This window comes from Aegilops tauschii, unplaced genomic scaffold, assembly GCF_002575655.3.
Source record: "Aegilops tauschii subsp. strangulata cultivar AL8/78 unplaced genomic scaffold, Aet v6.0 ptg000872l_obj, whole genome shotgun sequence".
Lineage (NCBI taxonomy): Eukaryota > Viridiplantae > Streptophyta > Magnoliopsida > Poales > Poaceae > Aegilops > Aegilops tauschii.
Genome location: NW_027333097.1, coordinates 11456 through 20941, shown reverse-complemented (window position 1 = coordinate 20941; position 9486 = coordinate 11456). Strand labels below are relative to the sequence as shown.

Sequence of the window (9486 nt, the reverse complement as noted above, 5' to 3'; positions counted from 1 at the left end):
ATGAGTCTACCGCTTACAAGAAAAGATCTCATGATAGTCAATATGGGCCCTCAACACCCATCAATGCATGGTGTTCTTCGACTGATCGTTACTCTCGATGGTGAGGATGTTATTGATTGTGAACCCATATTAGGCTATTACACAGAGGAATGGAAAAAATCGCGGAAAAACCGAACTATTATACAATACTTACCTTATGTAACAAGGTGGATTATTTAGCTACTATGTTTACAGAAGCAATAACAGTAAATGCACCAGAATTCTTGGAGAATATTCAAATACCACAAAGAGCCAGCTATATTAGGGTAATTATGTTAGAATTAAGCCGGATAGCTTCTCACTTGCTATGGCTTGGACCTTTTATGGCGGATCTCGGCGCACAGACTCCTTTTTTCTATATTTTTAGAGAGAGAGAATTAATATATGATCTATTTGAAGCTGCTACAGGTATGCGAATGATGCACAATTACTTTCGCATCGGAGGAGTAGCCGCCGATCTACCTTATGGATGGATCGATAAATGTTTAGATTTCTGTGATTATTTTTTACGCGGAGTTGTTGAATATCAACAACTTATTACACAGAATCCAATTTTTTTAGAGCGAGTTGAAGGAGTAGGTTTTATTAGCGGAGAAGAAGCAGTAAATTGGGGCTTATCGGGACCGATGTTACGAGCTTCTGGAATACAATGGGATCTTCGTAAAGTAGATCCTTATGAGTCTTACAACCAATTTGATTGGAAAGTCCAATGGCAAAAAGAAGGGATTCGTTAGCTCGCTATTTAGTACGAATTGGTGAAATGAGGGAATCCATCAAAATAATTCAACAAGCTGTAGAAAAAATTCCTGGAGGACCTTATGAGAATTTAGAAGTCCGACGCTTTAAGAAAGAAAAGAATTCTGAATGGAATGATTTTGAGTATAAATTTCTTGGTAAAAAACCTTCGCCCAATTTTGAATTGTCAAGACAAGAGCTTTATGTAAGAGTAGAAGCCCCAAAAGGTGAATTAGGGATTTATCTAGTAGGAGATGATAGCCTTTTCCCCTGGAGATGGAAAATCCGTCCACCCGGGTTTATTATTTGCAAATTCTTCCTCAGCTAGTTAAAAAAATGAAATTGGCTGATATCATGACGATATTAGGTAGTATAGATATCATTATGGGGGAAGTTGATCGTTGAAATGATAATAGATAGGGTAGAGGTAGAAACTATCATTCTTTTTCGAAATTGGAATTATTAAAAGAAGTCTATGGACTGATATCGATTCTACCCATTTTGACCCTCCTTTTGGAATAACAATAGAGGTACTCGTAATTGTGTGGTTAGAAAGAGAAATATCTGCGTCGATACAACAACGTATTGGTCCTGAATATGCTGGCCCCCTGGGCCTGCTTCAAGCTATAGCAGATGGGACTAAGCTACTTTTAAAAGAAGATATTCTGCCATCCCGAGGAGATATTTCTTTATTTAGCATTGGACCCTCTATAGCAGTCATATCAGTTTTATTAAGTTTTTTAGTTATCCCTTTGGGATATCATTTTGTTTTAGCCGATCTTAGTATTGGTGTTTTTTATGGATTGCCATTTCAAGTATAGCTCCTATTGGTCTTCTTATGGCAGGATATAGCTCAAATAATAAATATTCTTTTTCAGGCGGTCTACGAGCTGCTGCTCAATCCATTAGTTATGAAATACCATTAACTTTTTGTGTGCTAGCAATATCTCTACGTGTGATTCGTTAAAATAGATCTTTTTCCTATAAAATCCATTAACTATTTATATTCCTTTTCTTATTTAGTATTTGGGTTGGTAAGTTAAACTAGATAGCTATATGAGTGAAACAAAACAGCTTAAAAATTTGTAGTAAAAAGAAAAAATCTCATTTCCTACGTACAAGAAAAAAGTGGAAGTAAACATAAGCAGTGTAAACTCTTTATCCCAAGGTTGATATTTTTTAATTAGTCATCATATCTTGAAGCGGCCAAGAATAAAGGATTCACGATATGGAATTCCATTACTAGAATACTCCTAGTTATTACTATAACTTAATAATCCATAAGAAGAATCCACCAAAAGTTAGTGAAGGGTTAGGAACACTAAAGTACATAAAGGATTAGTAATGGAAAATCTAAAACATTAGAGATTTTTTGCCCATAAAAGGAATCATAATAAGGACTTGCAATTTGTAGAAATTATCAAGTAGTACTTTCTTCGGATTCCGATCCAGAGTATGTTCCCATTCACTTGTAAGGAAATGGCTATCAAGAACGAATTAACCCTTTATCCATTTTTTCTTTTTGAATACCCCCTCCCTGGGGAAAGAAGAATAGTAAAAAAGATATGGAGTGCACTAGAAAAAATTTTCATTATTTCCTTCCTCTATCCATATTCATGCAGAATTGCTCATGAACTAATACCCAACTCTTTCCATTTATTAATTGAATTCCTATAACAAGTAACAAGTGTTTTATTCCAAGATTAAGTTATTACTGAACAAAGAAAAATTTTCATTATATTATAAAGGATGAGATCAATTCGGAAGCGCTTTTTCTTATTCTAGCAGACGGAATTCCTTTGGTCTAATTTAGGACTTTCAAATCTATTTATTTTATTTTATCTAATTCTATCTACGCCCCAGGGGCTAGGAACAAAACAGTCCTTTCTTTTTTCTGATCATAGAGAAGCCGTATGAAGCTAAGGTTTCATGTACGGTTTTGAAATAGCGGTGGGAACTGTGATGTTATCATCGACTATGATTATCTAACAGTTCAAGTACAGTTGATATAGTTGAAGCACAGTCAAAATACGGTTTTTTTGGATGGAATATTTGGCGTCAGCCTATAGGTTTCTGGTTTTTTTAATTTCTTCTTTGGCAGAATGTGAAAGATTACCCTTTGATTTACCAGAAGCGGAGGAAGAATTAGTAGCAGGTTACCAAACTGAATATTCCGGTATCAAATATGGTTTATTTTATCTTGTTTCTTACCTAAATTTATTAGTTTCTTCTTTATTTGTAACAGTTCTCTACTTGGGCGGGTGGAATTTCTCTATTCCCTATATATCCTTTTTTGATTTTTTCCAAATGAATAAAGCAGTTGGAATTTTGGAAATGACAATGGGTATATTATTACATTAACTAAAGCTTATTTATTTCTCTTCATTTCTATCACAATAAGATGGACTTTACCGAGGATGAGAATGGATCAGTTATTAAATCTTGGATGGAAATTTCTTTTACCTATTTCCCTGGGCAATCTCTTATTAACAACCTCTTCTCAACTTGTTTCACTATAAATAAGATAATACAATAATAGTAAGAATATTTTCAACACAAAAGCTCTCTCAAACAAGAGAAAGAAAACATATCTTTTTCATAGATATTTAGAATGAATATGTTCCCTATGGTAACTGGGTTCATGAGTTATGGTCAACAAACAATACGTGCTACAAGGTACATAGGTCAAAGTTTCATAACTACCTTATCCCACACAAATCGTTTACCTATAACGATTCACTACCCTTATGAAAAATCAATTACACCAGAGCGTTTCCGAGGGCGAATCCACTTTGAATTTGATAAATGTATTGCTTGTGAAGTATGTGTTCGCGTATGTCCGATAGATTTACCCGTTGTGGATTGGAGATTTGAAAAGGATATTAAAAGAAAACAATTGCTTAATTATAGTATTGATTTCGGAGTTTGTATATTTTGTGGCAATTGTGTTGAGTACTGTCCAACAAGCTGTTTATCAATGACTGAAGAATATGAACTTTCTACCTATGATCGTCATGAATTGAATTACAATCAAATTGCTTTAAGTCGGTTACCAATCTCCATAATGGGAGATTACACAATTCAAACAATTAGGAATTCGTCTGAAAGTAAAATAAACAAAGAAAAATCTTCGAATTCAAGAACGATTACTGATTACTAAACTTTGATTTTGTCTTTTTGTTATAAAAATCTAATAATTCTTTATTAAACTTTAAAATTAAACTATAAAGAAAAACTACTGCTTATTGGAAATTATTTCTTATTTTAAATCAGACTAGATTTTCGTGATATAATATAATTTATAACTATACAGTTTATACACAAAAAAATACCCAAATCCTTTTTCCTTCCTTGAATCCTTTAGTTTTAGTCAGTTCATGAAAATTTTATACTATTAATTTCTTTTTATCCATAATGGATTTACCTGGACCAATACATGAGATTCTTATGCTATTTGGGGGATTTGTTCTTCTACTAGGGGGTCTAGGAGTAGTATTACTTACCAACCCCATTTATTCTGCCTTTTCGCTGGATTAGTTCTTGTTTGTATATCCTTATTCTATTTTTTATTAAATTCCTACTTTGTAGCTGTCGCACAACTTCTTATTTATGTGGGAGCCATAAATGTCTTGATCATATTCGCTGTAATGTTCGTAAATGGCTCAGAATGGTCTAAAGATAAGAATTATTGGACTATTGGAGATGGGTTCACTTCACTCGTTTGTATAACTATTGTTTTTTTCGCTAATGACTACTATCCCAGATACGTCGTGGTATGGAATTCTTTGGACTACAAGATCAAACCAAATAGTAGAACAGGGTCTCATAAATAATGTTCAACAAATTGGAATTCATTTAGCAACCGATTTTTATCTTCCGTTTGAACTCATTTCCATAATTCTTCTAGTTTCTTTAATAGGTGCAATTACTATGGCTCGGCAATAAGAAAACTTAGAAAAAGTACAAATTATAAGAATTGCAAATCTAAAATAAATAACTAAAGAATCACAATTTTGATTTAGTAAAATCCATCTACTGCCAACAAATACCTCCTTTATTTTCTCTTTTGTTGTGTAATTGTTCTATTGTAATTAATTGAATCGGTTCAATTCTTGCCCTCATATTGAAATGAATCGAGATTGATAAGGAGTTAGTTAATGATGTTTGAGCATGTACTTTTTTTGAGTGTCTATTTATTTTCGATTGGTATCTATGGATTGATCACAAGCCGAAACATGGTTAGAGCTCTAATATGTCTTGAACTTATACTGAATTCAATTAATCTAAATCTCGTAACATTTTCTGATCTATTTGATAGTCGCCAATTAAAAGGAGATATTTTCGCAATTTTTGTTATAGCCCTTGCGGCTGCTGAAGCCGCTATTGGACTATCCATTCTTTCTTCCATCCATCGTAATAGGAAATCCACTCGTATCAATCAATCTAATTTATTGAATAATTAGAATTTTGAATAATTAGACATAGAATCCTCTAAACAAAGGCGCACATATTAAAATAAATAGAAATCAATACTATTTTCTTAGTATTATTTGAGAATATCCATTTTTTTTAGTAGATTATTGCTTTTTTTAGTAGATTATTGCATAGTATTCTTTTTCACTTAAATGAATTTTTGTATTTGTAATTCATTGATATTGCAATTTGAATATTGCAATAATTTATATTGAAAAGACGATAGCCAATTTATTGGCTAATTCGAATTCGTCTGTACAATTCGTAAAATTCTTTCTTATTTCTTATTGTTGAAATCCAAAATTAAAGTCTCTTGGCTCTCTTCACGCTTTCTCACAAACAGATTAAAAATAGATTTTTATTTTTGAAGTTTGGATAAACCATTGCTTCGTCTGGTGTCTACAATACATATGACTCATTATAGTACTAATTTCATTTTTACACCAGATCGAAAAATTTTATGTTGAAAAGAAAAATTTATAGATCCAATGTCACATTCCGTAAAAATTTACGATACATGTATAGGATGCACTCAATGTGTACGAGCTTGTCCAACAGATGTATTAGAAATGATACCCTGGGATGGATGTAAAGCCAAGCAAATTGCTTCCGCGCCGAGAACCGAAGATTGTGTGGGTTGTAAGAGATGTGAATCTGCCTGCCCGACAGATTTTTTAAGTGTCCGCGTTTATTTAGGGCCTGAAACAACACGTAGCATGGCTCTATCTTATTGATACGTTACAAAAAACTTCACTCGAATCGTCTGATTCCTCTTTACCGAAGAAGCCTGTGCTCGAAATAATCGAGCACGGGCTTTTCTGGTCAAAACGTATCTTGTCTTTATCACTTTATCATGAGTTATTTTCCTTGGTTAACAATACTTGTTGTTTTGCCGATATTTGCAGGTTCATTAATTTTCTTTTTACCTCATAAGGGAAACAAAGTCGTTAGGTGGTATACTATATCTATTTGTTTATTAGAATTCCTTCTAATGACTTATGCGTTCTGTTATCATTTCCAACTGGAGGATCCCTTAATCCAATTAAAGGAGGATTATAAATGGATAGATGTCTTCGATTTCCACTGGAGATTGGGAATCGATGGACTTTCATTAGGATCTATTTTATTGACAGGATTTATCACTACTTTAGCTACTTTAGCAGCTTGGCCAATTACACGGAATTCGCGATTATTCTATTTCCTGATGCTCGCAATGTATAGTGGTCAAATAGGATTATTTTCTTCGCGAGACCTTTTACTTTTTTTTATCATGTGGGAGTTAGAATTAATTCCTGTTTACTTACTTTTATCCATGTGGGGGGGGAAGAGGCGTCTATATTCAGCTACAAAGTTTATTTTGTATACTGCAGGCGGTTCCATTTTTTTCTTAATCGGAGTTCTGGGTATGGGCTTATATGGTTCCAACGAACCAGGATTAGATTTGGAAAGATTAATTAATCAATCATACCCTGCAACCTTGGAAATACTTTTATATTTTGGCTTCCTTATTGCTTATGCTGTCAAATTGCCGATTATACCCCTACATACGTGGTTACCAGATACCCATGGGGAAGCACATTATAGTACATGTATGCTTTTAGCGGGAATATTATTAAAGATGGGAGCATATGGATTGATTCGGATCAACATGGAATTGTTACCTCATGCTCATTATCTATTTTCGCCCTGGTTAGTAATAATAGGAGCGATCCAAATAATCTATGCAGCTTCAACTTCTCTTGGTCAACGAAATTTCAAAAAAAGAATAGCTTATTCCTCTGTATCTCACATGGGTTTCATAATTATAGGAATTGGTTCCATAACCAACATTGGACTCAATGGAGCTATTTTACAAATATTATCCCATGGATTTATTGGTGCTACACTTTTTTTCTTGGCAGGAACCGCTTCTGATAGAATGCGTCTTGTTTATCTCGAAGAACTGGGGGGAATATCCATCCCAATGCCTAAAATTTTTACCATGTTTAGTAGCTTTTCAATGGCTTCTCTTGCCTTACCAGGAATGAGTGGTTTTGTCGCAGAATTAGTAGTATTTTTTGGACTAATTACTAGTCCAAAATTTCTGTTAATGCCAAAAACACTAATTACTTTTGTAATGGCAATTGGAATGATATTAACTCCTATTTATTTATTATCTATGTTACGCCAGATGTTCTATGGATACAAGCTATTTAATGTTCCAAACGCAAATTTTGTGGATTCTGGACCACGAGAACTCTTTATTTTAATCTGTATCTTTTTACCAGTAATAGGAATTGGTATTTATCCAGATTTTGTTCTCTCCCTATCCGTTGACAGGGTAGAGGCTCTCTTATCCAATTATTATCCTAAATAGGTTTGCTTTTTTTTTACTCGTCTGCTCTATTAATGCAGAAATAAGTAAAAAAGTATAATTAGATCTATCTCGAATTTTTGAGAACCCTTTGAGAAGGCGTTCAAGGGGTTCTCAAATAAAACATAAAAGTAAAAACCTTCATTTCATGAAGGTTTTATTTTATGTAATCATTTAGGTGTTAATGTAAACGAACCATAACTATGTAAGCCTATTCCTAATAGATTTATACCAAAATAACAAATCCAAATTATAAGAAATCCTATCGAAGCTATAAGTGCAGAATTCGTACCCTTCCAATTTGTATTTGTTCTACTATGTAAATAAATTGCGAATATGGTCCAAGTAATAAATGCCCAAGTTTCCTTAGGATCCCAATTCCAATAGGATCCCCAGGCCTCATTAGCCCATACTGCTCCACAAAGAATACCTACGGTTAAAAGGGTAAATCCTAGGCTAATGACACGATAACTCCAAGAATCCAAACGCTCCGTTAATTGATATTTGTAATAATTTGGAAATGAAGGGACAGAGGTTCTTTTTAAAGCACTTCTTTTTGCATAAAAATATTTAATATCACTAAAGAAAAATGTTTTATTTAAAACATTTTTTTTCTTTTTAGAAAAGAAATGGAAATTATTTCGAAATCTAATGATTAGAATAGCGGCAGATAATAAGGATCCGCACAAAAGAGTTGCATAGCTTAATAACATCATACTGACATGCATCATTAACCACTGAGATTGTAGAGCAGGTACTAGTATCGTGGATTGATGCATTTCAGTTAAAAGACCCGATGTGGCAAAGCCTTGCGTTAAAATAGTACTTGGCGTAGTTATTGTGCTTAAATCATTTTTAGAGTTCTGTATTTTAGGAATGGTATGAAGAATATACAGGGCCCATGAAAGGAAGATCAATGACTCATATAAATTACTTAATGGAAAATGTCCCGAGGAAGCCCAACGAGAAACTAAGAATCCTGTTATAGAGAAAAAAGTAACTATCATTCCTTTTTCTGACGAATCACGTAATCCTCCAAGTTCACGAACTAATAAGGTTATAAAATGAATCGTAATCACAATTGAAATCGTTGAGAAAGAGATATGAGTTAGTATATGTTCTAAAGTTGCAAATAGCATAAGGGGAAGGTCCCATTACAAAATTGTAAATTTCGAATTGATTTCTAATCTATTGTATTCTTTTTCAAGAATGCCGCCACTCGGATTCGAACCGAGATGCTTGAGCACTGCTTCCTAAGAGCAGCGTGTCTACCAATTTCACCATGGCGGCTAACTTCAAATAATAGGTAACTTAAAAGAATAATAGCTATTATCTTGGGAATCGTCGATATTGGGAAAGTCCATAAAATTTAGGAACATTAGAGTTTTCATTAAAATAGACTTCGTTTGGTAGTATCGTTTCCATTTTTTTTTTACAATAAACTCTTGCTTTGCCCAATAGAAACACAAACACTGCTTGAAAGAGTTGGAATTTCTTTTTTCTAACTTGCAATTGTAGAACTAATTTTTTCTAATTAATTTCTCGTTTACATTTTGAAAATTCTTTCAATACAATGAAAAAAATCCAAAAGGGTTTCTATTTAATGATGAAATTAAAATGGATAAATGGAAAAGGCTTTTTGGATTTTTTAAAAATTTCTAGAATGAAAGTCTTTATGCTCTTATTAATAAGATTTACTAACCTTATGATTTTGGAGAAGATAGGTGGAAGTTGTAAGTCCTATTGTAAGAATACTCCACTTTTCATAATTTTCATAATAGAATATGAGGATTCTATTATGAAAATTATGAAAAGTTCATTGATAGGAAAAGAATACTTAGCACACAGTATACCAAACAAAACTTTTTTTTCTTGTATATATAAGA

General features: G+C 33.1%; 1 non-coding gene across 1 annotated transcript; it reads right to left on the bottom strand.

The window, feature by feature from the left end:
* Window positions 1-8810: 8810 nt before the first annotated feature.
* Window positions 8811-8890, bottom strand: TRNAL-UAG (transfer RNA leucine (anticodon UAG)). The gene has a single exon. It is a non-coding gene; the product is annotated as a tRNA-Leu (tRNA).
* Window positions 8891-9486: the final 596 nt, after the last annotated feature.